The 24,365-nt window shown below is 38.3% G+C and overlaps 1 protein-coding gene across 1 annotated transcript in view; it reads left to right on the top strand.

Moving 5' to 3' along the window:
• The window catches only part of Dnah9 (dynein axonemal heavy chain 9), a 338,224-nt gene that overhangs the window by 223,196 nt on the left and 90,663 nt on the right, over nucleotides 1-24,365 (top strand). The window lies entirely within an intron of this gene.

The following is a 24,365-nucleotide window of genomic DNA, read 5'->3' as shown; positions in this document are numbered from 1 at the left end:
TACCACAGTGTGAAAGGTGAGAGAGCTCCAAATGCTGATGCTTGGACATACTATCCTAATCCATCTGGTTTCTGGCAGCCACTGCTATATTCTCTACTTACAGGAGCTTAATTGTTCTAGATTCTACACATAAATGCCATGCGATGTTTGCCTTTCTTTGTTTGGTTTATTCCATGTAGCATAATGTTTTCCAATTACATTTGCCTTCTTACAAATGACAGATTTTCATATTATCCACTTCTTCTACTGGTGAGCCTTGAGCATCTTCCTACTGTGGCCACTGTGAACAGCACAGTGATGAACATGGAGGCATGGGCATTTCTTTGATGTACTGATTTTAGAACATTCAGGTAGAATGGATTGGTAGATCATTCAGTGACTGCTGGGGTTTCGTTGAGGTTTTCCTGAGACATCTCTGTGTTGTTTTCCATAATGTCTGTATTATTCTGTATTCCCATCAGAACTGTACAAGAGTCCCCCTTCCTCTGTGCCCTTGTCAGAGGACTCATCATCAAATCCCTATAAAAGGCCTGAGTGAAGTGTACTTTAACTTGTGTTTCCCTAATGAGTGCTGAGACTCTTGTAGCTATGAGCCATTCACATTGTCTTCACTTTAAAAACTATTTATAACCCTTAACCTTTTCTTAAATGGATTGCTTCCTGTCTATGGAGTAGTTTGACATCTTCATGGATTTTAGATGTCAGCTCTAAATCAGGGTGTGCATTGCAGATATTTTCTACCAGTCTGTAGATTTTCTCCTTACTCTATTCTTTCCTTTGTCATGAAGGATATAATTTATGTCCATTTTTGCTTTTTTTTTTTGCTGGTGTTTTAAGGATTAAATCTAAAGATCATGGTCCAAAACGATGTTGTGCCATTTTCCCCTAGTTTAGTGTCTAGTGGTTTTACAATTTCAGACAGGTCTTAGAATCCTTAGTGAATTATGAGTTGATTATTCTGTTTCAAGCCTTTTGAAAACCCAGTTTTCTCACATTGCTTATTGAACGAAATGTACGTTCTTGACATCTTTATTAACTGACCATAGGCTAGTAGGTTCAATTCTGGGTGTTTGGTTCCATTGGTCAAATTGTATATTTTTATGACAGTATCATGTGGTTTTAATTAAAAATCACTTTATAGTATACTTTGAATTCAGGCAATGTGATGCCTCCAATTTTACGCTTGGGTTTTGTGATTTTGCTATATCTGAATCCATATGTACTTTGGGTTCAGATTTTCTATATGAAAATGGCATTTGAATTTTGAAAGGGATTACACTAAATCTGTAGATTACTTTTAGTAGCATGGACATTTTAAAATGCTAAGTTTTTCTAATCCATGATAATATAATATCTTTTCACTTATCTGTGCCTTCACTATCTGTTTTATAGTTTCCAGTGTTCTGCTCTCTTACCTCTTTGGTTAAATTTACTCCCAAATGTTTTGAGCACCTATCATAAATGGGATTTGTGGTGGTTTCAATGAGAACAGCCCTATAAACGCATGTGCTCAAATATTTGGTCCCCAATTAGTGGAACTATTTGGGAAGAATGAGAAGGTATGGGCTTGTTGGAAGAGGTGTATCTCTGTGGGTGGGCTTTGAGGTTTCAAAAGCTCACACCAGGCCTCTCTCTTTCTCTCTCTCTCTCTCTCTCTCTCTCTCTCTCTCTCTCTCTCTCTCTCTCTCTCTCTCTCTGTGTGTGTGTGTGTGTGTGTCTGTCTGTCTGTCTGTCTGTCTGTCTGTCTGTCTGTCTGCTGCCTGTAGATCAGGATGTAGCATTCAGCTACTTCTTCACCATCAAGCCTGCCTATTGTCATGTTCCCTACCATGATTATAATGGACTAACCATCTAACACTGTAAGGAAGATCCAATCAAATTCTTTCTTCTATAAGTTGCCTTGGTTATGGTGTCTCTTCACAACAATAGAGCAGTAACTGAGACAGGATTATTCTCTTGGTTTCCTTTCTGGAACAGTCATTGTCAATATGGAGAAATGTTGCTTGCTTTTGTGCACTGACTGTTTTGTCTCCTTCAACTGTACTTGAACTCATATTTGTCTCATCAGTTGGTTAGTGGATTGTTTAAATTCTATACATGGTATTGTGTTGTCAACAAATATCAATAGTTTGCTGCATCCTTTCCTACTTGTATGCCTTTTATTTCTTTGTTACTTTATTTCCCCTATAAGGGTTTGAACTCCTATGTTGAATGAAAATTGTAAGGTTGGGCATCATTTTCATCTTCCAGACTTTAGGAGGGAGGATTTCAGTTTTTCATCACTGTACATAATGTTAGTTGTAAGTTTACTTTATATGGAGTGCATCCCTTATTATTATTATGGGCTGAAGTGAATCCTTTCTACACCTAATCTGTTAAGTGCTTTTGTCATAAAACACTAGAATACTGTTAAAACATTGTTAATGCTTTCTACAGCTAAGAAAATATTCTTTGTCCTTTAATCTGTTAGTATTATTGAGCCATCCTTGCATTCCAGGGATAAATCCCATTTGATATTAGTAAATTTTCCTGCTAAAGTATTGTAGGATGATGCTTACAGTCATTTGTTGAGTACTTTTTAATCTTTGTTCATCAAAGGTCTTGGGCTATGGGCTATAGTTTTCTTGTGAAGTCCTTTCTGTCTTTGGTGTCAGAGTAATGCTGACTTCATAAAGGAACTTGAAAGTATTTATTCCTCTATAGTTTTGAGGGGTTCTTTTAAAGAAGAGTTTACAGTGTGTTTTTGAGTCATCTTTAGCAATTTCGTGAAATTCATCACTGAACCTACCAGGTTCATTTAATTGATAGAAGATTTTTTAGAACTGATTCAGTCTCATTCATTATCAGTCTATTCAGACACTATTTCTTCATGACCCATCTTTTATATGCTAATTTGTCAATTTCTCCTAGTTTATCCAACTTGTGGGAATATGATTGTTCAGGGTAGTCTCGTGATCCTTTGTATAAGTAGTCTTTTTATACTGGGAGTGTGGTGCTCCATTGATTTCCCTTCATGTTCAAAATAAAGTCCAAAGTGGTCATCATGGTGGCAAGGCATTATGAAAATTTTCCTATGATGCCTCCTCTATTGCACCAACTTTTATGTCTTCCTTTGCTATTCTCCTCTGCCAATACTGACCTCTCCCTGTACCTCCATTATTCCAGCCACAGCCAAGAGCTCTGACTAAACCTGTGGAGAATGTTCATTCCCTGTTCTTTCAAGTGTTTTCTCAAATTACCTTAACAAATAAAAAGTATCAATATCAGAAAATTGAAGTGTACCTGAAAACATAAAATCCAAGGCAATGTTAATATTTATATACACATAGATAACTAAAAATTTTATGCCATTATTTAGAGAGAAAAGTCACTAAAGGTAATAAAATAATAAAAATCAATATCTGAAAGGAAAAAATAGTTGCATGAGCATGCTCTTTGTTGATAAAGCATGAAGTGTAGACACGATAGTGAAGTCAAGTGCATGTCAAGTCAAGCCTCTAGGAGCAACAGTCAGGGTATATGGTCTTGCATCTGCCCTTAGTCGTCTACTTCTATTAAGGTTCATAAGCTGTGTGCATGTAATACACAACAGGAACAAACCTCTTCAATGACTTGGGAGCATGGATGAGAGCAGAGTTAACTGCTTGAATAGGTAGGAAATTGAAAAGAAAGCCCACTAGGCAAATATTATGATAGAATCAGTGATAGGAATGGCTATCCCACTTAGGAAAGACGTTTACAAAAATACAGATGTATGAGGGGCATGGTGTGAGTGAGCTGGTATAGAAGCAGGTGGGTCTGATGCTTGTAAGACAGGAGGGGCTGTAAAGGTGAGCCAAGCAACACTAAGATTTACTGACAAGGAGTGTTACCCTCTGCAGGTGGCAAGGATCAAATGGCTCTTTGTTTGTTTTGATAGAATAAGATGGACTGAGGTGGTCCATATGTAATTAAAACAAACATTGCTTCATGATCTGAAGGGCCCTGGATATTATCCCCAGACCCTTTGGCATTTCCAGGACTCTGGCACTTAAGAACCATTTCCCTGTTTGCTCATTGTTCTCCAAGTTAAAAATAAATCTTTAGCCAATGCATAAACAATTCCTGTAAATCAGAGCTCAGTAGTAACTGCATAGCCTATCTCCATCATGGCAGGTTTATTTTGCTTTTATTACCCAGATGAAATAAATCCAGTGTCACTTTCCCTGCCTTAGTTTAGGAGTATTTTATTTTTTAATGTCATGGCCTTTTCCCCTCCACAGAGTTGCCTGTAATTTTCTATTTTCCATGCATTTTAACAGTGAATTATATATATATATATATATATATATATATATATATATATATATAATATTCAGTGGCATTTTATCGCTAACTAATTCAAATGGCAGAGAACATACAGGGTCAAATATAAAGTTCTTCTCATTTCCCCTTAGTCACAGCTTTCTACCAAAAGGACCCCCAGTAACAATTCAGGGGTCTCCACCCCAGCAATTCTTTATGCATTCATATTTCTGGAAACACACATATAGAATTATTATATTTGGCTGGGTGTCATGCACACCTACAATCCCAACACTTAGGAAGAAGAAAGATTAATGAAAACTCAAGGCCAGGGTGACATAGACTGTTCCAGCCCAACTAGAGCTATAAAAAGTAGAAGTATGTAAATACAAATGCAAGTCAATGCTAATAAGTTAATTTCCCTTTTTATTGTATATATGTGATGAATGCAACAAGATGCTTTAATGTCTATAATGAAATAATCAAGAAAACCAACAAAGCCGTCATTTCACATGATTCTAGTATGATATGTGTCTTAATTTTATTCTCCTATTGTTGTGATTGAAAATCCAGATGAAAGCAACTGAAGGGCAAAGGGGTTTCTTTTAGCTCACAGTCCCATGCAACAGTCCATCATAGCAGATGTCACAGTGGCAGGAACTTGAGATGGCTGGTCACAAGGCATCTATAGTCAAGATGGCAGAGATCAAGAAATAAATGCTTGGTGCTACTCAGCTTACTTTCTCTATTTAATACAGTCCTGAATCCTGTTTCTGGGGAATGGTCCTGTCTGCAAATGTGATGGGCCTTTCCATATCTATTAATATAATCAAGATAATCATCCACAGGCATGCTCGGAGACCCACCTCCCGGGTAATTCTAGATTCTGATGGGTTGACAACACTAACCATTTCTATTAGGGTTTCTATTCCTGTCATAAACATCATAACCAAAAGCAACTTGTAGGGGTTGAGGAAAGGGTAGGTATTGCACCTTATTTCCAGAATAACCTCCATCACTGAGAGGAGCAGAGGCAGGAACTCGAGGCAGGAACTGATGCAGAGACCATGGGGATTGCTGCTACCAGCTTGCTCACCTGTGCCTTGCTCGGCTGTTTTCTTGTGACACCCAGGACCACTAGCCCAGGGGTAGCATGACCTACCTTAAGCTGAGCCCTCCCACATCAACTACTAATTAAAACAATGTACTACTAACTTGCCCACAGGCTAGTCTTACAGAGGCATTTTCTCAATTGAGAGTCCCTCTAGTTTGTGTCAAGTTGACATAAAATTAACCAACACACCATCACAGTGAATGCAGGCATTAAGAGCACCTAACACCTCCTTTCTTAGCAAATTCCCTGTAGGGGAATGATTTCTAGGTTATATATATATAGAAATATATATATAGAAAAAAATGATTTCTAGATCATTTATACTCTGATGTTAATGTGACTGAAAACTGATGTTTATGGATCCCCCAAAACTAAAGCAAATGAAAAAAAGTTACTTCCTATTTGCCTGTGAATTTCAATATTCCATTGTTTTTTTTTTTTTCCGCTGAGTAGTACTCCATTGTGTAAATGTACCACATTTTCTCTATGCATTCTTCAGTTGAGAGGCATCTAGGTTGCTTCCAGGTTCTGGCTATTACAAATAATGCTGCTATGAACATAGTTGAACAGATGTCCTTATTGTATGAATGTGCTTCTTTTGGGTATATGCCTAAGAGTGGAATTGCTGGATCTTGTGGTAAACTGATTTCCATTTTATTGAGGCATGGAAAGTGTTCTTGCAGCTTCAGAAGGAGACAGCCCTTCCAGCATTTAATTTTCATGTTGTGCTTCCAGAACTGTAAGATAACAAATCTAGATGTTTTGAAATCACTGAGTTACAGAAGCAATAAGAAACTCAACATGTTCTTTTTAATAAATACTGCCTGGTTTCTGTTCAATATGGCTGCTCTTGTCAATACTTACAAATACAGATTTTTTTCCCTACTTCTTTGCTGCCCTTGTACGTTTGCAAACATTTTAGTTTTTCTCAAATGAATAAAGATTTACTTTCAATTTGAAACAGTTTCATTTATGATACAGGGCATATATTGACATATTTATATTTTTCTTCTCCCTTTGCTAGTAAGAGTTTTGGCCCCTTTTGTTTAACTTTAGTTTTGAGATTACAATATTTCTCCCCTTTCCTCCTTCCAAACTCTCCCATATAACCCTCCCTGCTCTCCCTCAAACTCATGGCCCCTTTTTGCATTAATCATTGCTGCATGCATATATGTATTTTCCTATACATATATTCATGTACATATACTATATATATACATACTACATATACTTTATATATGTTTATATGTATGTATGTATATATACATATATAAAATGTTCCAAGTTAGAACCAGTTGAGTCCATGTAATGGCACTTGTATGTATGTTTTCAGGGCTGATCATTTGGCACTGGAAAACAAATTGTTGAGTTCTTCCCTAGTGAAGACTTCCTTTCCTGCTCTCAGCTTTACTCAGATGTCTATAGTTTTTTTTTTTTTTTGAAGAGTTAAGGCCTCATGGCTTTTCCAAATCCACATTGGCATGTTTATATTGGTGTTGTCCTTGTTCAGCTCATGTTTGAGTGGTAATGTTGGTGAGACTTTATGGGTATAGCTTCTGATGTTACTAAGATACACAATCTCAGAGCAAACTTGCTGATCCTCTGGCTCTTAGACTCTTTCTTCCCCCTCTTTCACAATGTTCCCCAGGCTGTAGGTACAAAAGTGTTTTGTAGATGTATCCACTGGGACTGGGTTCCACAGCTCTGTATTTTGATTCGTTGTGGTTTTCTGTAGAGGTCTCCATCTGCTTCAAAGAAGTTTCCTTGATGAAGGGTGAAGTTTACACTTATCTGTGGGTCTAAGGACAACTGTTTATAGATTGTTGCTAGAGATTTTTTCTTTCCCATCCAGGTCCCACCACCCTTCTCAACCCCAAAGAAACACACGGATGCTATATTAGTTATAAAATAAGCTGGATGACTAGGGCTTCTTACTGGCTAGCTCTGTCTGGATTATTAACCCATTTCTATTAATCTAAGTATTTCCACATGGTCTTATCTTACTAGAGAAGGGTCTGAACCTGTTACTCCTTTGGCAGCCTACATGGTGACTGTTCTAGTGGGCCCTCACTGCCTCCCTTTCCCAGAGTTCTCCTCATCCTAGTCCTGCCTATCTTCCTGCCTCATTGCCAGACAGTGTCTTATTCATTAACCAATAAGAGAAACATATATACAGCAGTACTTCTCCCATCAATTATGCTGGTTTAGTAAATTAGTGGTTTTAGATTCTCCTCCAATAATCATGACTTCACCAGCACTGGATAGCTAGCTAGGTTTCCAGTGCCAAGCATGGTTGCTCTCTTGCTGAAAGAATGTGAAGTCCAAATAGAGAGCTGTTGGTTACCACCAAGGTATGTGGTGGTAACTTCACTCTTGGGGTTATCATGCCATGCTGGTTATTGTTGTGGTTCATAGGCATCATAGCTGAGTAGGACTGTTGGTTGCCTTCCTCCTTTGGAAGCTTGCATGGTGCCTTCTGGTACCACAAAAGCTAGTCCTCAGGGAGGAGTTATTGAGGTTATTTCCAGCTCAAGGGTATTGGATCCTTTTTCTGAAGTACATGATGTCTTCAACAATAGGGACTTACCTTCCACCTCTAAGAGTGTGGATAAACAAGAGCAACATACATACGCTGTGATTTGAGGGAATCATATCATCTGCAAATAGACTTATTCTTTCCCTATTTGTTTCCCTTTCATTTCCTTCCCTTGCCTTATTTCTTATTGCTCCAGCTAGTACTTCTAGCTCAGTGTTGAAAAGAAATGGGGGGATAGTGGGCATCCCTGTATAGCTCCTGACTTCAGTGGGATTGCTCCAAAAATCCCACTGTTGTCTGTAAATTTCTTATATAGAGAATTTATTATATTGAGACATGTTCCCTGTAGCCCTTCATGCTCTAAGATTTTTATAACGAAGGCATGTTGGATTTTTGTCTAAAAAGGTTTATCTACATCTATTGCTATGATCATGTGACTTTTATATTTTAGTCCATTTATATGATTTATTGCATTTATTTACTTGTGTATATTGAATCATCCCTTCATTTCAGGGAAAAAAGCCGTTTGGCCATGGTGTATAATCTTTCTGGTACATGTTTGTATTCTGTTTTCAAGTACTATGTTCTTCCTGATTTTTTTCTTGTGGGCACTTAGAGCTATAAATTTCCCTCATGGGACTCCTTTCAATGTGTCCCAGAGGTTTTATGTTGTATTTTAATTTTCATTTAGTTCCAGGAAGTTTTTCTTAGTTTCTTCTTTAACCCACACATTATTCAGTAATGAGTTGTTTAATCTCCGTAAATTTGAATATTACTAGAGGGGTTTTGCTCTCAATTGTAAGTTTTATTGCATTGTGCTAGGTAAGATAGAATTCAAAAAGGGATTTCAGTCTTTCTGAACTTGTTAAGAGAGTCTCTCTCTCTCTCTCTCTCTCTCTCTCTCTCTCTCTCTCTCTCTCTCTGTGTGTGTGTGTGTGTGTGTGTGTGTGTGTGTGTGTGTGTGTGTGTGTGTGTGTGTGTGTGTCTGTGTCCCAGGATTTGTTCTACTTTAGAAAAGCTTCCATGCACTGCTGAGTAGAATGTGGATTCCCTGGTGTTTGGGTAAAATATTCTGTAGATATTTGATAAGTCCATTTGATGTATGACATCAATTAATTCTGATGTTTGTTTTTTTACTTCATACAGATGACCTGTTTATTGTAGAAAGTAAGGTATTGAAGTCATCTAATATTAAAGGATTTATGTTAATCTGTGTCTTAAAATCCAGTTGTAGATTTTGATTTTTTTATGAGTAGGGAACCCCAGAGTGTGATGCATGTATGTTTAGGATAGTAATGTCTTCTTGGTTAACTATTTCCTTGGTTAGAATGTAGTGTCCATCTTTATCTTTTCTGATTAGTTTTGGTTTGAAGTCTATTTTCTCAGATATTATGATAGTGACACTTGCTTGTTTCCTGGTCCCATTTGATCAGAGTACTTTTGTCCATCCTTTTACTCTAAGCTGGTGCTATTTTAAAACTAACATGTGTTATCTTAGGCAGCAGATAGTTGGATTTTGTTTTCTTGATCCATTTGGTCAGTTTGTATCTTTTGAATGGAGAATTGGTACCATTGACATTTAAAGTTCTTATTCAAATGTGTGTGTGTTAATTGTGAGCAGGTGTTGGATTTTGGTGGTGGTGTTTGTGTTCTCAGTGGTATTTTGTGTTTTAATGACTGTGGCTTTGTATTTATTTCTACAGTCTATCTGCTATGCTCATTCAGCCCCAGATGTTGCTTCCTGTATTCTCTCTCTGTCTCTGTCTGTCTCTGTCTGTCTCTGTCTGTCTCTGTCTGTCTCTGTCTGTCTCTGTCTGTCTCTGTCTGTCTCTCTGTCTGTCTCTCTGTCTGTCTCTCTGTCTGTCTCTCTGTCTGTCTCTCTGTCTGTCTCTCTCTCTCTCTCTCTCTCTCTCTCTCTCTCTCTCTCTCTGTGTGTGTGTGTGTGTGTGTGTGTGTGTGTGTGTGTGTGTGTGTGTTTTCAAGCAGGGTTTCTCTGTGTAGTCCTTGGTGTCCTGGAACTCACTTTGTAGACCAGGTTGGCCTCAAACTCACTGAGATACACCTGTCTCTGCCTCTGTTTCTTCCTCCCAAGTGGCCCAGCAAGAGACTAGATTCTACATGGGCCAGGAAATGAACCCAGCTATATTTTCTTTGTTTGGTTTTTTTAATATAATTTTTTAGGATGCTTATACCATGGGAAACTTTTCTTTCTCCTTTAATCATGGCAAATAGTTTTGCTTGGTATGTTATTCTAGTTTGGCTACCAGTCTTTTAAATTGGAATGCATTACTCTGGACTCTTCTAGGTTTCAAAGTTCCCATTGAGAAATCAGCTATTATTCTGAAGGGTTTTGCTTTACATATGCCTTACAATTTTCTCCTTGCAGCTTTCAATATACTTTCTTTTTTATATATACTTAGTGTTTTAACTATGATATGCCATGGGGGTTTCCTTTTCTAGTCTTGTCTATTTGGTGATCTGTGTGTCTCTTGAATTTGTTTAGGTATATCTTTCCTTAGTTTGGGGAAGTTATTTTGTGTGATTACATTGAAAATGTGGTCTATGCCATTGACTTGAGACTCTTCTCCCTGATCTATGTCTGTAATTCAAAGGTTTGGTTTTTTTCGTGTTCTTCCATATTTCCTGTGTGTTCCTTTCTTGTGTTTTTTTTTTTAATGTTTCACATTCCTTTATTTGGTCTAGGGTCCTCTACTTTATCCTTGAGACCTGATAGTCTGTCTTCTGCTTGATTCATTCTATGTGTAAGGCTCTTCTTTGAGTTTTCTAGTTATGCTATTGGTTTTATCAATTCTATCTTCATTTCAGCTTAAGTCATCTTCACTGTTTCATTCAATTCCATTCTCAAGTTTTGGATTGTCTTCATCATTTCCATTAGCCTTATGTTTGTCTTTTCTTGGGCATCATTCGGGTGTTTATTCTCCTTGGGCTCTTTCTCCTTGATTTCACCCAGCTGTTTCAAAGTGTCTTCTTTAAACAACTCGAGTTCATTGGTCAAGTTTATGATTGTTCTTTTAAATTCTGTGTCGTGGAGTTCATCTAGGTCATTCTCACTGGCAAATATTTCTACATGACTGGCAGGCTTTGGAGAGTAGATACTGGCTTGGTCTCTCATGTTGATGTTTTTGTGATAAGATCTGGGCATGTGGACTTCCTTAGTTTTGTGTGTGTTATGGACAGGATAAATTGGGGAGCAGGGCAGGTCTAGAGGTTGGAAATGGCTTGTGTGACATGAAGTCATGTGAATAGAGGGACTGGGTTAGTGTACAGGATTTGCATCCTGTTCTAAGCATGGACTGTGGGGGTAGTTCTTTCTGGGTGGAAAGGTTGGATATGACATGGGAAAGTCATGGATTTGGGGTATAGGGATGTGGGGGGACCTTGGCCCAAGCCTAGAGCTCTTTTGCTCTGAAGTCATGGGAAGGCCAGGCTAGGCTGATGCACTGGTGGTGGAACCAAAGCTAAATCTGGTGAGTTTCAGGAAAAGCATGGATGGGGAGAACAGGGTTGTTCATAGGTGGAACCCTGGAGACTGATGTAGGAAGTCTGGGTACCTAGTGAGGTGGTAGAGGCAACCCAGAAGGTACCTATTGTTGATTGCAGATAAGGAAAGTCCTAGAAGAAGCCTGGAGCCTGGCTGTGGCATAGACAGATGGGCCATTTTGTCTTCCTACTAATTTGCACTATTGTTCTGAAATTGTTTCTATTAATTATTGGTATATACATTGTGATAGTCTCTTTCAAGCCATCATTTGACTTTTAGTTTATTAATAAACAATGTTAAAACAGATTTTTATACTCAATTTTTGGAAATACAGCTTAACAGAATTAGACAGCCTTCTTTCCTATTGAACTACTCAGGGCCCTTATTATAGAATAAGATTAATCCTAAAAGTGATAGACATAATATAAGAAAATGAAAACTCTGGTTAATTTATGAGCAGTCATATGAAGCCTGTATGAAATGCTAATCATGTGAATCTAGCAATTCAATCAAACACCAATACGCCAACAAATGGTACAATACATTAAGCTACTCGTACAACCATACCCAGTCATATACTTAAGAAGAAAAACTGAGTTGTCACTTTGAGAAATGTCTACAATGACTGCATTTGCCACTTCACTGTTGCCATGACACTATACCTACAGAAACATCATAAGGGAGGGAAGTTTTGACTCATGTTTCACAGCTTTTGGTCTCTTGCCTCTTGTACACAGACTGATCACAGCAGTGGGAGCCTATGGCAGAGCAGAGCTATTTATTTCATGGCCAACAAGAAGGAGAGAATGAGACAGAAAATGACCTGGGATAATATACTCCCAAGGACCCACACCCAGAACCTATTATGTCTATCTTTACCTCACCTCCTAAGATTCTACAGCTTCAACAAATAACCACTATCGAGGGCCAACGCCTTCAAAGAGTGAGCCTTTGGGGAAAGGGGCATTACATAGTCAACCAGTAACAAAAGTGTTTAATACAATTCAACAACCATTACTTACCAAAGCAGGAATGGACGGGCATTTGGATATATTGCCAACAGAAAACAATTAACCCAACCCAAGGACAAAGCACCTACCAACAGGGCATGAGACATATTCCCATTATGTTTATGAACATAGGAAAAGCACAACAACCCCCTTTGCTACTATTACTAAAAAGAACTTGTGCTAGAATTGTATCTAATGCAATAATATACTAAAATATTAACTGCATACCTATTATGGAATAACAGATAAATGTGTTATTTTCCATAAAAGTCATAGAAATATAGTAAGACAAATAAAAGGGAAAGGATGGGGTCTGATTATAAAATAAATTATAAGATGTAATAGCTTTTCTAATATCAGCAGTATCCAATTGGAAAACAATTTCAAAATAACAACCAAAACATAACGTACAAATAAGTGTAAGGAAATTTGTTGAAGCTGTGAAGAAAACTGTACCTCATTTTTGAAGGATTAAGAAATGATGTGGACAAATTCATGGCTCAAGCTTGGAAATGCAAAAACTACTCTTTCTGTCATCAATCCTCCAATTTATTCATAAGTTAAATATAAATCTAATTGAAGCCCAATTTGGTTTTTAGCTTGTCTCTAATGTCATTAGAAGTTCATATTTTTCAATCAATTTCCTAACCTGAATGTTCAACAACATAAAACTGGCTAAATTATGATACATCCAAGAGAGAACAGTACATTGCTTAGTTTAAATCATACTTATAAAATAATGACATTAGAAGTTTCATGCTTACAGTAAAAAAAAGGTTTAAAATAGAATGATCAATATGTATGTTTATATAGGTATATTATATATGGATCCGTATCTAAAATTACAGAAAGGGGAGTAATGTTAGCCTAAAAGAAAGACAGATCCAAAAAACCTACTAGATCGAATACACCAGGGGATAAATACCTTGTATTAGTGAAGCTATAAGTGTTGCTTGCTCTCATTTTTTGTCTTTGCTGAATTTTCCACAGTGTGCCCTCCTTTAATAAAAGAACAAGACAGTGTTGCCTTATAAAATACTGACTGACACATCAGAAAGAAAGAAAGCCTAAAACAAGCAAACATTGCATACATTTACAGACCACGTTTTAAATTTGTGAAAATTTGCTTTGAATAGAAACAAAATACAATGTCATTGAGAAAAAAATTGTGCTAAACCTGACAACCCAAAACTTTAAGCTGTTGTAGAGCACAAAATACCATAAAATTCAACAAGAAACTTGCAATCTGTAAGAGAAAATGTAGAGAGCCTTTGCACATAAAAAGTTCTCAAACTGTGTTGGGAAGCATCCATGTACATCTCTCCACACTATCACTGATCACATCAGTTTCCCCCATTCTGTTGTTCCTATGACCCAGAAGACTGGGTTGTCTTCCAGCTTCCTTTGACCTTGGCCCACATGTGCCCAGAAAGTCACAGGAAGAAGAAAAGCCATGAAGATGCAGGCAGGCATGCATTCCTTCAGTTCCAGCTTGGCCACAGCTGAAGGTTATAGACCCCTCCAGACTCCTAACTCACATACATCTACTCAGCCAAAACCCTAAACCAACCCATCCTCCCCTCTTCCCTAGACAACTTCAGTAGCCCAGCTTTCATATCCACACAGTCCCCGCTAGAAGTTTGCCCACCCAACATCAAGCTCTCAAAAAACAAATCTGATCATTTCATTCCCTGCCTTAACCACCCAACTACTTCCCATTCAACTGAGAATAAAGAAAAACTGTTGTTATAAGCACCTGCTAATGGTTGACTGAACCTCAGTTGCTGTGATTAGTTGAGACACAGCTGCTTTTATTTTTAAAAAAACCCTTTTTATTAATTCTTCAAGAATTTCATACATTGTAATGTGAACATTTTTATCCCCTCTGCAATCTCCTCCAAGATCCACCCTCTCTCTGTTCCATACCCACTCAACTTTGGGCTCAACTTTGGCCTCATCTTTTTTTTAAACCCACAGAATTCCATTAGTGAAGCTTATATACTCTTGGTGTGTGGCCATCGACCACAGGGACTGATGTATTAGACCTACCAGAGGCCACACCCTTGAAGAATAATAACTCTCCCTTTCCTGACAGCTATTAATTACCAGTATCTCTTAAGATAGCAGTGGGACTTTGTGACTATTCCCCTCTCCTCCTCTCTCCATACGTGGATGTTTATCTTGAGATTATACAGGTCTTGTGCTTGCCATCATAATCACTGTGAGTTCTTAAGGGCAACTGGACTTTTATGTCTGGCAAACGCTTTCTTGTAGTCATCACCACCTATGGCTCTTATAATATTTCTGCGGTTTCTTCCAAAATGGTCCCTGAGCCTTGGATGTGGGTGTGATATAGATGTCCCATTTAGAGCTGAGCACTCCATAGTCAGTTATTTTCAACACCTTGACCAGTTGTCAGGAATGGGTTATCTCTATTGGAGTTACTGGACAGTGAAATCCATAGACCTCAAAACATTCCAAGTTATTGCCACTGCTCTTGGTTACCCTCCAGAACTTGATGGTAAGACCATAAAACATCACATAGTTGAGTCACAGGACATGAAGGTCAAGCTGGTATTGACTGGAAGCTTCATCTCCTCTGGCTTTTATGGTACTATGTACTATCAAAAGTAAGCATTAGTCTTACTTAGATATGACTGTTGTGAGCTATGTCTTGTCATCAGAAATGACCTGATAGAAAGATATGCCCACTGATGAAATAATGGCACCAATGTCACAGGAGTAACTAACCACTTTCTGATTGGCTGTAAGGCCCACTCCACATGATGAAACCCATATCGGACACAGTTGTCAGGGCCAAGAGCAAGTGAGTAGACAGGTCATGAACCCTAGGGGAGAATATACTACTATTACTTTGCTAATAGGACATAGTATTAAACCAATTCTTAAGGATTTTCTGTTACACCCACAGATTAATGCATCTCTCAAATCTCATCAGAGAAGGCTTTTTTTTTTTGCAATAGATGGCAATTAACAGAGAGACCCAGTTGCTTCTTACAAGAGTAAGCTGTGGAGTGTTTACACATCTCTGGCTACAAATACATATTGTCTATGTGGTGGTCAAATATTCTGAACCCTTTGGTTTCCAGACTACAAGTTAAGTAATCTGGGGGAAAGCACCCAAAACCTAAATCTACACTTTTATGATCATTTCCTTTGGTTAGATTTCTTCATAAATGCTGGTATATTGTCTCATCTTCTTACTTGCAGGGACCCTGACTAATACAGTAATCAGAAAAAAATGATAACCTGTTGAGAATAGGTAAATAACAAGAACCAAAAATAAATTCATATATCTTACACAAATCAGTAAAATGTTTAGGGGGGCTGGAGAGATGGACCAGCAGATAGGAGGAACTGAGTTTGGTTTGCATCACTCATGTCAGGTGGTAGATTATAACCACCTGTAACCCTGTAATCAAGTGATTAATTCTGCTCACTTCTAGGGCCACCTGAACTCATGTGCATTTATCCACACACAGAGACACACAATTAAAAATAAAATAATTTTAGATTCACTTTTATTTTTATTTTAAGTTTATTTATTTTACATACTGATTACAATTTCACCTCCCTTCTCTCTTCCCAGGCTTGCCCCCCAATATCGCCTCCATCCACCACCCGACCCATTCCTCCTCCATTTCTGTTCAGAAAAGGGCAGGACTCCCATAGATATCAACAAAACCTGGTATATCAAGTTGCAGTAAGACTAAACACTTCCCCTAGTATTATGGCTGGGCAAAACAGACCAATATGAGGAGTAGGGTCCCAAAATCCAGCAAAAGAGTTAAGAGACAACCCCTGCTCCCACTATTAAGAGTCCCACAAGATGATCAAACTACATAACTGCCCCATATATACAGAGGGCCTAAGTCAGTCCCATGCAGGCTCCCTGGCTGTCAGTTAGGTGATTCTGTGGGTTTTCTTGTATTGTGCTTGACCCCTCTGGCTCCTACAATCCTCCCTCCCTCTCTTCGGCATAATTATCCAAGTTCAGCCTGATGTCTGGCTGAGGATCTCCATTATCTGCTTCCATCAGTTGCTGGATGAAGCCTCTCTGATGGCAATTGGATTAGGGACAAATCTTTGAATACATCAGAGTATTGTTAGGCATTGTTACATTGACATTTTGGTTTTTTACAGCCATACCACTCTGAATGTGCCCAATCTCACCTAAAATAAGGATTTTTTTAAAGGAAAGAAAATGTTTAGACTCATCGGTGAATATATATATATATATATATATATATATATATATATATATATATATATCCACATATGAAAATGAAATAAATCAATGTTTTGACCTCTTTTAAAAATTAAAGCATTTAAAGCATGCTGTGCGGTGATGGAAGAATGGGGATGTATTAGGCTTTTTCAAATACTAATGACTGGACTGAAATTTCTGGCAAAAATTTTATAGTATGGGGCCAGGGAGGTACCTCAGACTGTAAGGTGCTAGCCTAGAAAGCACAAAGAACTTAAGTTCAGTCACTTTTAAAAGCTGACCATAAGGCACACACTTGTATCTAAGGTCATCACATTTAGAACTGAATGCTCCAAAATCTCTGTCTCTCCACATTGTCCAATTGTGGGTCTCTATATTAATTCTCATTCCTACAATAGGAAGCTTCTCTGGCAATGAATGAGAGAGATACTGACCTCTGGGGATAGCATGTCATTAGGAATCATTTTGTTGTTCTGTTCCTTTAGCAGAACAATAGTATTTGGTTTTCTTCTAGACTCAAGGCCTGTCCATTCTAAGGTTCTTGGCCACCCAAACAGTATTGGGCAATCTGTTCAATCTCATGGAGTAGGCCTTAAAAACAACTAGAGAATGGTTGGTTACTCCCACAACTTTTGTGCCACTATTGCACCAACATAATCATGCAGACAGGTCACTGTTATAGATCACAGGATTTGTAGCTGGGTTAGTGTTAACCTTTCTCCTCTGGGAGCATGCAGAATACCTTCTAGTATCATAAATACTAGTCAGTAGTGATGAGGGTTCTAGATAGGCACCTATCGACTTCTCCATTTTCAGAGATAAGACTTACCATCAATTTGTAGAGAGAAACCAAAAGCCTTGGCAATAGCTTGGGTTACTTGGGGTTTTCCATGGGACCCTTTTTCCAATGACTCATTTTGATGTAACATAAACCATTTCTGTCAGTGGAGGGGGTCACTTGGTTGGGAAAGATGTTTAGTTGGGCGCTGCCCCCTCACTATTTGGTGACTCCATTTAGATTTCTTTCACACATTTATTTATTTTATATATTATATTATTTCATATAGATTTTATATATATTCTATATTTATATGGAAGTCTCTACAGTAGTATGTTTCCATATGGCCCTTAGTGTTAATTGTCCACCCTATATTCCTTTCTTTATCCCTTTCATCTATCCCCTTCCCCATTTAATCCTCCCACTCCAGTTTTCCCCATTTCTCCATAAATAAATATTCTACACCCCCTTCTGTGGGGAATTCTCAGCTTTCCTCTAGTTCCCAACTTAAAACCTAACCTCTGTGATTATACAAATTATAACACACCTATTGAAGGCTTAAATGCTAACATTCACATATTAGAAAATACATAGAATATTTGTGTTTGAATCTGGGTTAACTCACTCAGGATGATGTTTTTACTAACCTACAAATTTTATGATTTTGTTTTCTTCAAACAGCTAAATAATATTCCATTGTGCAAATGCACCACCTTTTCATTATCCATCACTTGGTGGGCGTCTAGGCTGTTTCTAATTTCTAGCTATTATGAATAAAGCAGCAATTAACATGAATGAGAAAGTGTCTCTGTGGTAGAATGTAGAATCCTTTGAATGTGTGTCCAAGAATGGTATAGCTGTATCTTGTGACAGATAAATTCCCAGCTTCCTGAGAAACTGCCAACACTTATTTCCATGGTAGCTGTGCAAGTTTGCACTCCCACCAGCAATGGATGAGTGTTCCCCTTTTTCTACATCCTTGCCAGTTTCTACAAACTATCATTTGTTTTATTGATCTTGGTCATTCTGATTAGTGCAAGATAAAGTCTCAAAATAGTTTTCATTTGCATTTCCCCAATGGCCAAAGATACTGAGAATCTCTTTAAGTATTTCTCTGCCATTGGTATTTTATTTTTTGAGATTTCTCTGTTTTAATTGATGCACCATTTCTAATTGGGTTGTTTTCTTGATATTTTTTAAGTTCTTTGTATTAACCCTCTGTAAGATGTGTAATTGGTGCAGATCTTTTCCCATTCTATAGCCTGCTGCTTTGCCTGAATCATAGTGTCCTTTGTTATACAGAAGCTTCTCGTTTTCATGAGGTCCCATTAATTAGTGCCTAGGTTGTTGGTGTTCTATTCAGAAAAGCTTTTCCTCTACCAGTGAGTTCAATACTATTCCACATTTTTTCTTCTATCATATTCGGGCATCTGGCCTTATGTTGAGGTCTTTGATCCATTTGAAATTAAACTTTGGCTATGGTGGTATATGTAAATCTATTTGCATTCTTCTCATGCAATGTCCAGTTTGACCACCGCCATTTGTCAAAGATGCTGTTTTTCAATGTGTATTTTTGGCTTCTTTACTAAAAATCAAGTCCAAATGTGTGGACTTGTGTCTGAGTCTTCAATTCTAATCAGTTGATCAGTGTTTTTATATCAATATCATGCTGTTTTATTACTATAATGCTGTAGACTGACTTGAGATTGGGGATGCTGATACCTCTAGCAGTTATTTTATTATTCAGAAATGTTTTAGGTATCATAAAATGTCTGTGTTTCCATATGAAGCTGAATTTTTTTCAATTTGTATGGAAATTTGTTTTGTAACTTTGATTGGACTACATTGAATATGTAGATTGCTAATAGTAGAATGGCCAATTTTGCTATATTAATCCTACTGAACCATGAGCATGGCTCTTTCCGTCCTCTGATATCTTCTTGGATGTCTTAAAGTTTTTATTATATAAATCTTTCACTTACTTAGAAGTATCCCCAAGATGTTTATGAGACTATTCCTAGTCTAATCTGTTAGTCTGTGTCTTTTTTACTGAAGAATTGAGACCATTGATATTGATAGCTATCAATAAGCAGTGTTTATTGATGCCTCTTATTTTGTTTTCCCCTTCTTTTGATTTACTCTTTTGGGATTATTTATTCCTTGTGTTTTCTTGGGTATTTTTAACTTCTTCTGACCGAAGTTTTCTTCTTGTGCCTTCTGTAGAGCTGAATTGATGATATATACATCTTAAATCTGATTTTATTCTTGAGTTTTTCTTTCTCTACCTATTATGATTGATGGGTATAGTAGTCTGGGTGGCATCTGTGATCTTTCAGAGCTTATAAGAACATCTGTCCATTCCCCTCTGGCTTTCAGGGTCTCCACTGAGAAGTCAGGTCTTATGATATTCTAATAGGTCTGCCTTTATATGTTACTTGATCTTTCTCTTGAAGATTCTATATTCTTTCTCTGTTTTGAATATTTTGTGTTTTATTATAACGTGTCATGGGAATTTCTTTTCTGGTCCTTTTTATTTGGTTCTCTGTCTGCTTCTTGTACCTTGGTAGGTACCTCCTTCTTTAGAGTCAGGAAATTTTCTTCTATGATTTTCTTAAATATTTTCTGTGCCTTTGACCTGGGCTGCATTTCCCTCTCTATCCCTATTATTCTTATAGTTGACCTTTTCATGGTGTCACAGATTTCCTATTTTGTGCCTAGAATTTTTTGAAGATTTAATGTTTTATTTGACTGAGGTACCTATTTATTCTCTATTGTCTTCAAAGCTAGAGACTATTTTCCACATCTTGTACTCTATTGGTGAGATTTACCTGTGAATTTTTATTTGTCTTCCTATAAATGTTTTATTTCCAATTTTATTTCATTTTGGGTTTCCTTTTTTGTGGCACAATCCTTTAACTCCAGCACCTGGGAGGCCAGCCTGGTCTACATAGTGAGTTTCAGGCTAGCCAGTGCTACACAGAGAGACCCTGTCTTAAAAGACAAACAAAAGCAAAAACAAAACTACAAAAACAACCCAACCAAGAAGTCTCCAGGATGCTGGGGTGTACTTGGTTGTATAGGGCCAGGTCTGGAGGAGGCGACTCTGGGACTGGTTCTTAGCAGCTTAAGCTTGAGGTCATTTTGGGTTTTCTTTAATGGTTCTATTTCTGCTTTCATCGTGAACTGTCTTTATTATTACATTTCACTCTTCCTTGTGTTTTCATAGACTTCACTAAGTGTTCAAATACACATTAACATCCTTGACCATATTCATAAATGCTATTTAGAAATCCTTGTCTTGTACTTCAAATACATTGCATTTCTCATGCCATATTGTAGTGGGGTTACTGGGTTCTGATGGGATTAAATTATCTTGTTCATGTTTGTGGTTTTGGCTGGTGTCTAGACATCTGGAATTAGGATGGTTGAAGTGATTCTGGGTGTTGACATCTAGTTTGTCTTTGTTGGGTGGGTGTTCCATTCTTTGATTCCTATTGCCCTCTTTGGATATTATGAAAGTGTGGTAGCTCTGGGTTCCCTCATAGAGAGTGCTTCTGAAGGCCAATGGGTAGCAGAGAGGGAGAGTGATCAGCTAGGAGGAAATGCTCTGCTATACGAGCTTCCCCATAGAGATGTAGAAGTTCTGCTCCGCTCCAGTGAGAACCCTTACAGCTCTGTTCCACTCTGGCAAAAGTTGTTACTTCTCTGCCCTGCTCCACTTTTACTAAAAGAAGGTTGTTACCAAAATCTCATTCAAGAGATTTACTGGGAGAGAGAATCCAGGAGAGTTGCTGCCTCTGCTAGAGTAGAAAAGGGCAGCTCCCAACTGAACAGGATCAGGGCTTATATAGGATTTCTTAGTGGCAGAGTTTTTCCAGGGTGAAGATTTCAGAGTGGAAATTGTTTGGATTTCAATCCCTGAGCTTGGACAAGCTCAAAGATTGGCTGGATTTTGTGCTCAGGGATTGGTTGTTTTTCATACTCAGGGATTGGTTAGTCTTCATGCTGAGTTGGTAAGGGTCAGGGAGTATTTCTTTCACTCTAGTTTCAGGGCCAGTGAATTGGCTCTCGTCTCAGTGTCAGAATGTGTTTCTTTGGCTGGGCCTTTTGCCCTACAGAAGTAAGATTCCTACTTCTAGGAAGCTTATATTCTATCTAAGGCAGGAAACAATGAGCCAAATAATGCTATTTCATCCAAAGTAGTAAAACACAACAGATGCTATGAAAGGAAAATATGCAACAGAGAAACAGTGCTAGGGCAGGCAGCTGGGAGTGAAGGTCAAGGGACCAGATGGTTTCTGTGGCACATAAGGTGGTGTTAGCTTATTTATCCAGAAAGGGGGTATGGAAAGAAGGTTTACATCAACCACAAAAGCCATTTCTCCAAATGAATGGCCCTGCTTCTGATGCCATAGTGGTGAGGATTGCAGGAATATTTTCCCCCACTGACTTAAAAAAAAAAAAAAAAAGATTCAAAAGTCAAGAAAATCAAGGTCTAAGCACTCAGCCAAGTTTAAATGAAAGCAGACATACACATAAACACACACACACGCATGTACGCACGCACGCATGCACGCACACATACCAAAGAAAAGAGAGATGCCTGTCACTAACATTAACAAACATTAACAATGCATTAGCAGTATTTACAGTACTCTAATGATATTTGACTCCTGCCCCATTGCTCCAGAGACAGATGGATCTCTCTCATCTGTCGTATGAGACAGGAGTGGAGTGGAGCCAAGTGCTACTAATGTGTGTTCACTGAAAACAGTGTCTACTTCCTCCTGAAAAATGTTCCTTTCAACCTTGTTCTTCCTGGTTACACTAGCCCTGTGATAGCTGATTTGAGATCCATGCCTAACTAAACAAGACTTTTTCCTAGGCATTTTCAAGTGCTGACTTCTGTTGGAGGAAAAGCCTTTTCCCTTCTACTTGCAAAGCTAAGGGTGTGAGCTGAGCTGCCATCATCACTCATTCACCCCATTCAGCCATTCTATGTCCAGTTTGATGAGTGTCTGCTAGAGAGCAGTTTCTTTGGAGCAGAGGAAACCTGGTTTTTAAAGATTCAGCAAGGGTCCCTGTTCTCCTGAGGAAGATTATAGCAGGTCGGCTAGGAAGAAGTGATAATTGTTTCAGATTGCAGTAAGTTTTCTGAAGAAAATCACCATGATACTAAGATAGGAAAAATAAAGGAGAAGAGGTTTGTGGGTAGTCTCTCGAGTAGAGAATGTTTGAATTAAGATCTTAAGAGGTGGAATCAGCCATGCAAATGCCCTAGGAACAATGTTCTTGTAGAGATCCTGAGATAGAACAGAGTTTCATAAGTCAAGGCCCCCCAAAAGGAAGTGTACTAGTCAGTGTTGAGGCACTATAATAAATACCTCACATTGGCTGCTTACAGTAAATACAGGTTTGTTGAGGCTTATGGTTCTGGTGGCTCATGATCAAGGGTGATATCATTGTAGGAGCTAGTGTTTACACCTCCAACCAAAGAGGAGAAGAGGCCTGAATCTCAGAAGCCTCTTTGAGACCACACCATGTTAAACCAGGTACTTCCCATTAGGCTCTTTAAAGAGCCAAAGCAACATAATAAACAATGCCACCTTTGGAACCCAGTTTTATACTTTCAGGGACATTTCCAAATCCCAACAGGAAGCATTTGTAACCTAAAAGGGAAAGGGGGAGAGGGTCCCAGGGGCAGAGAGTCCAGAAAGTTGGGCCAAGTGCCTTGCAACATGAGAAAATCAATATGCAAAAATGAACCCCCACAGGGAGACCCAGAAACAATAAAATAGCCAGTGTTCCCTGCAAACGAACACTCAAAATGTGGTCTTACATTTCACTGCCTCATTCCTCACCCTTCCTAGACAAGTGAGCCATAAAAGAAAAAGCCCACTTCAACTCCATTGAGGTTTTGTCTTTTTGACCAACACAATCGCCATTGATTGGTAGATATATGTGGATATGTAAAGGGTTTAAATGAACTCCATTAAAATCATAACAGTACAAGATCTGGGTTATGTACCTCCTATATCTTTACACATGTTTTCTATTAATTCTATCTATTGATTATGCCTAATACACTAGTTTAGATGATAAAGATTCTTGCTCCAATTTTTTGCTCCTCAAGACATGTCCCCACCCATGCTAGCACCCACTTACATTTTGTGCTGTTCTTTCCTACTGCCACTGACAGAGTGTCATGATCAAATATGAAAAGAGTTCAGGAGTGAGTGTAACCTATTGAGCTCATTTTGGGTATTTGTGTGTATATGGTTTCAAGGCTGACCACTCTGGACTGGACAAGCAACCAGTAAGGGGGAGGGGGTGTTCATCAGCAGGAGATATAGATATAGATTTGTGTACACACACACAATCAAAGAAAAAGATATCAACTTGAGGGGAGTTGGGAGGAGTCCACAGGAGGGTAACTGAGAAAGGCTGGAGGGAGGGAAGGAGATAGTGAAGTAATTACAGTTCAATTAAAAGCATTTTTTAATCTGAAAAATAAAGTAAATGGAGCATCTCCCCCACCTCTTTCAGGTGACAGACTGGCCCCTCTCACTGTGGATTCCAGGCTCTAAAACAGTTCAAGTTAATTCACAGGCCTTAAACTTTGAAATAAGATCCTCCCCACCCCACTTTAAAAATCATCCTTGCATAAACAGTCTTGCCCATCTTTCTCAGGGAATGTTACAGCTTGCCTTGAATCAACTTCACCTGCTCATCCCTGGCAGTCACAAATTCATGTCCAGATTAATGATGCCCCAATTCCAAGTTGTAGAAAGGGGCACCAAAAGCTGGGAAGCCTAAGTGTCAGAGCCAGCACTTCTGGGTTACCTGAGTGTTAGAGTCAACACTTCTGGGTCACAGATGAGGACACTGAGGC

The sequence above is a fragment of the Cricetulus griseus genome, chromosome 7 (assembly GCF_003668045.3).
Source record: "Cricetulus griseus strain 17A/GY chromosome 7, alternate assembly CriGri-PICRH-1.0, whole genome shotgun sequence".
NCBI lineage: Eukaryota > Metazoa > Chordata > Mammalia > Rodentia > Cricetidae > Cricetulus > Cricetulus griseus.
Note: the sequence above shows the minus strand (reverse complement) of the source record. Positions and strands in the feature narration are given on the sequence as shown.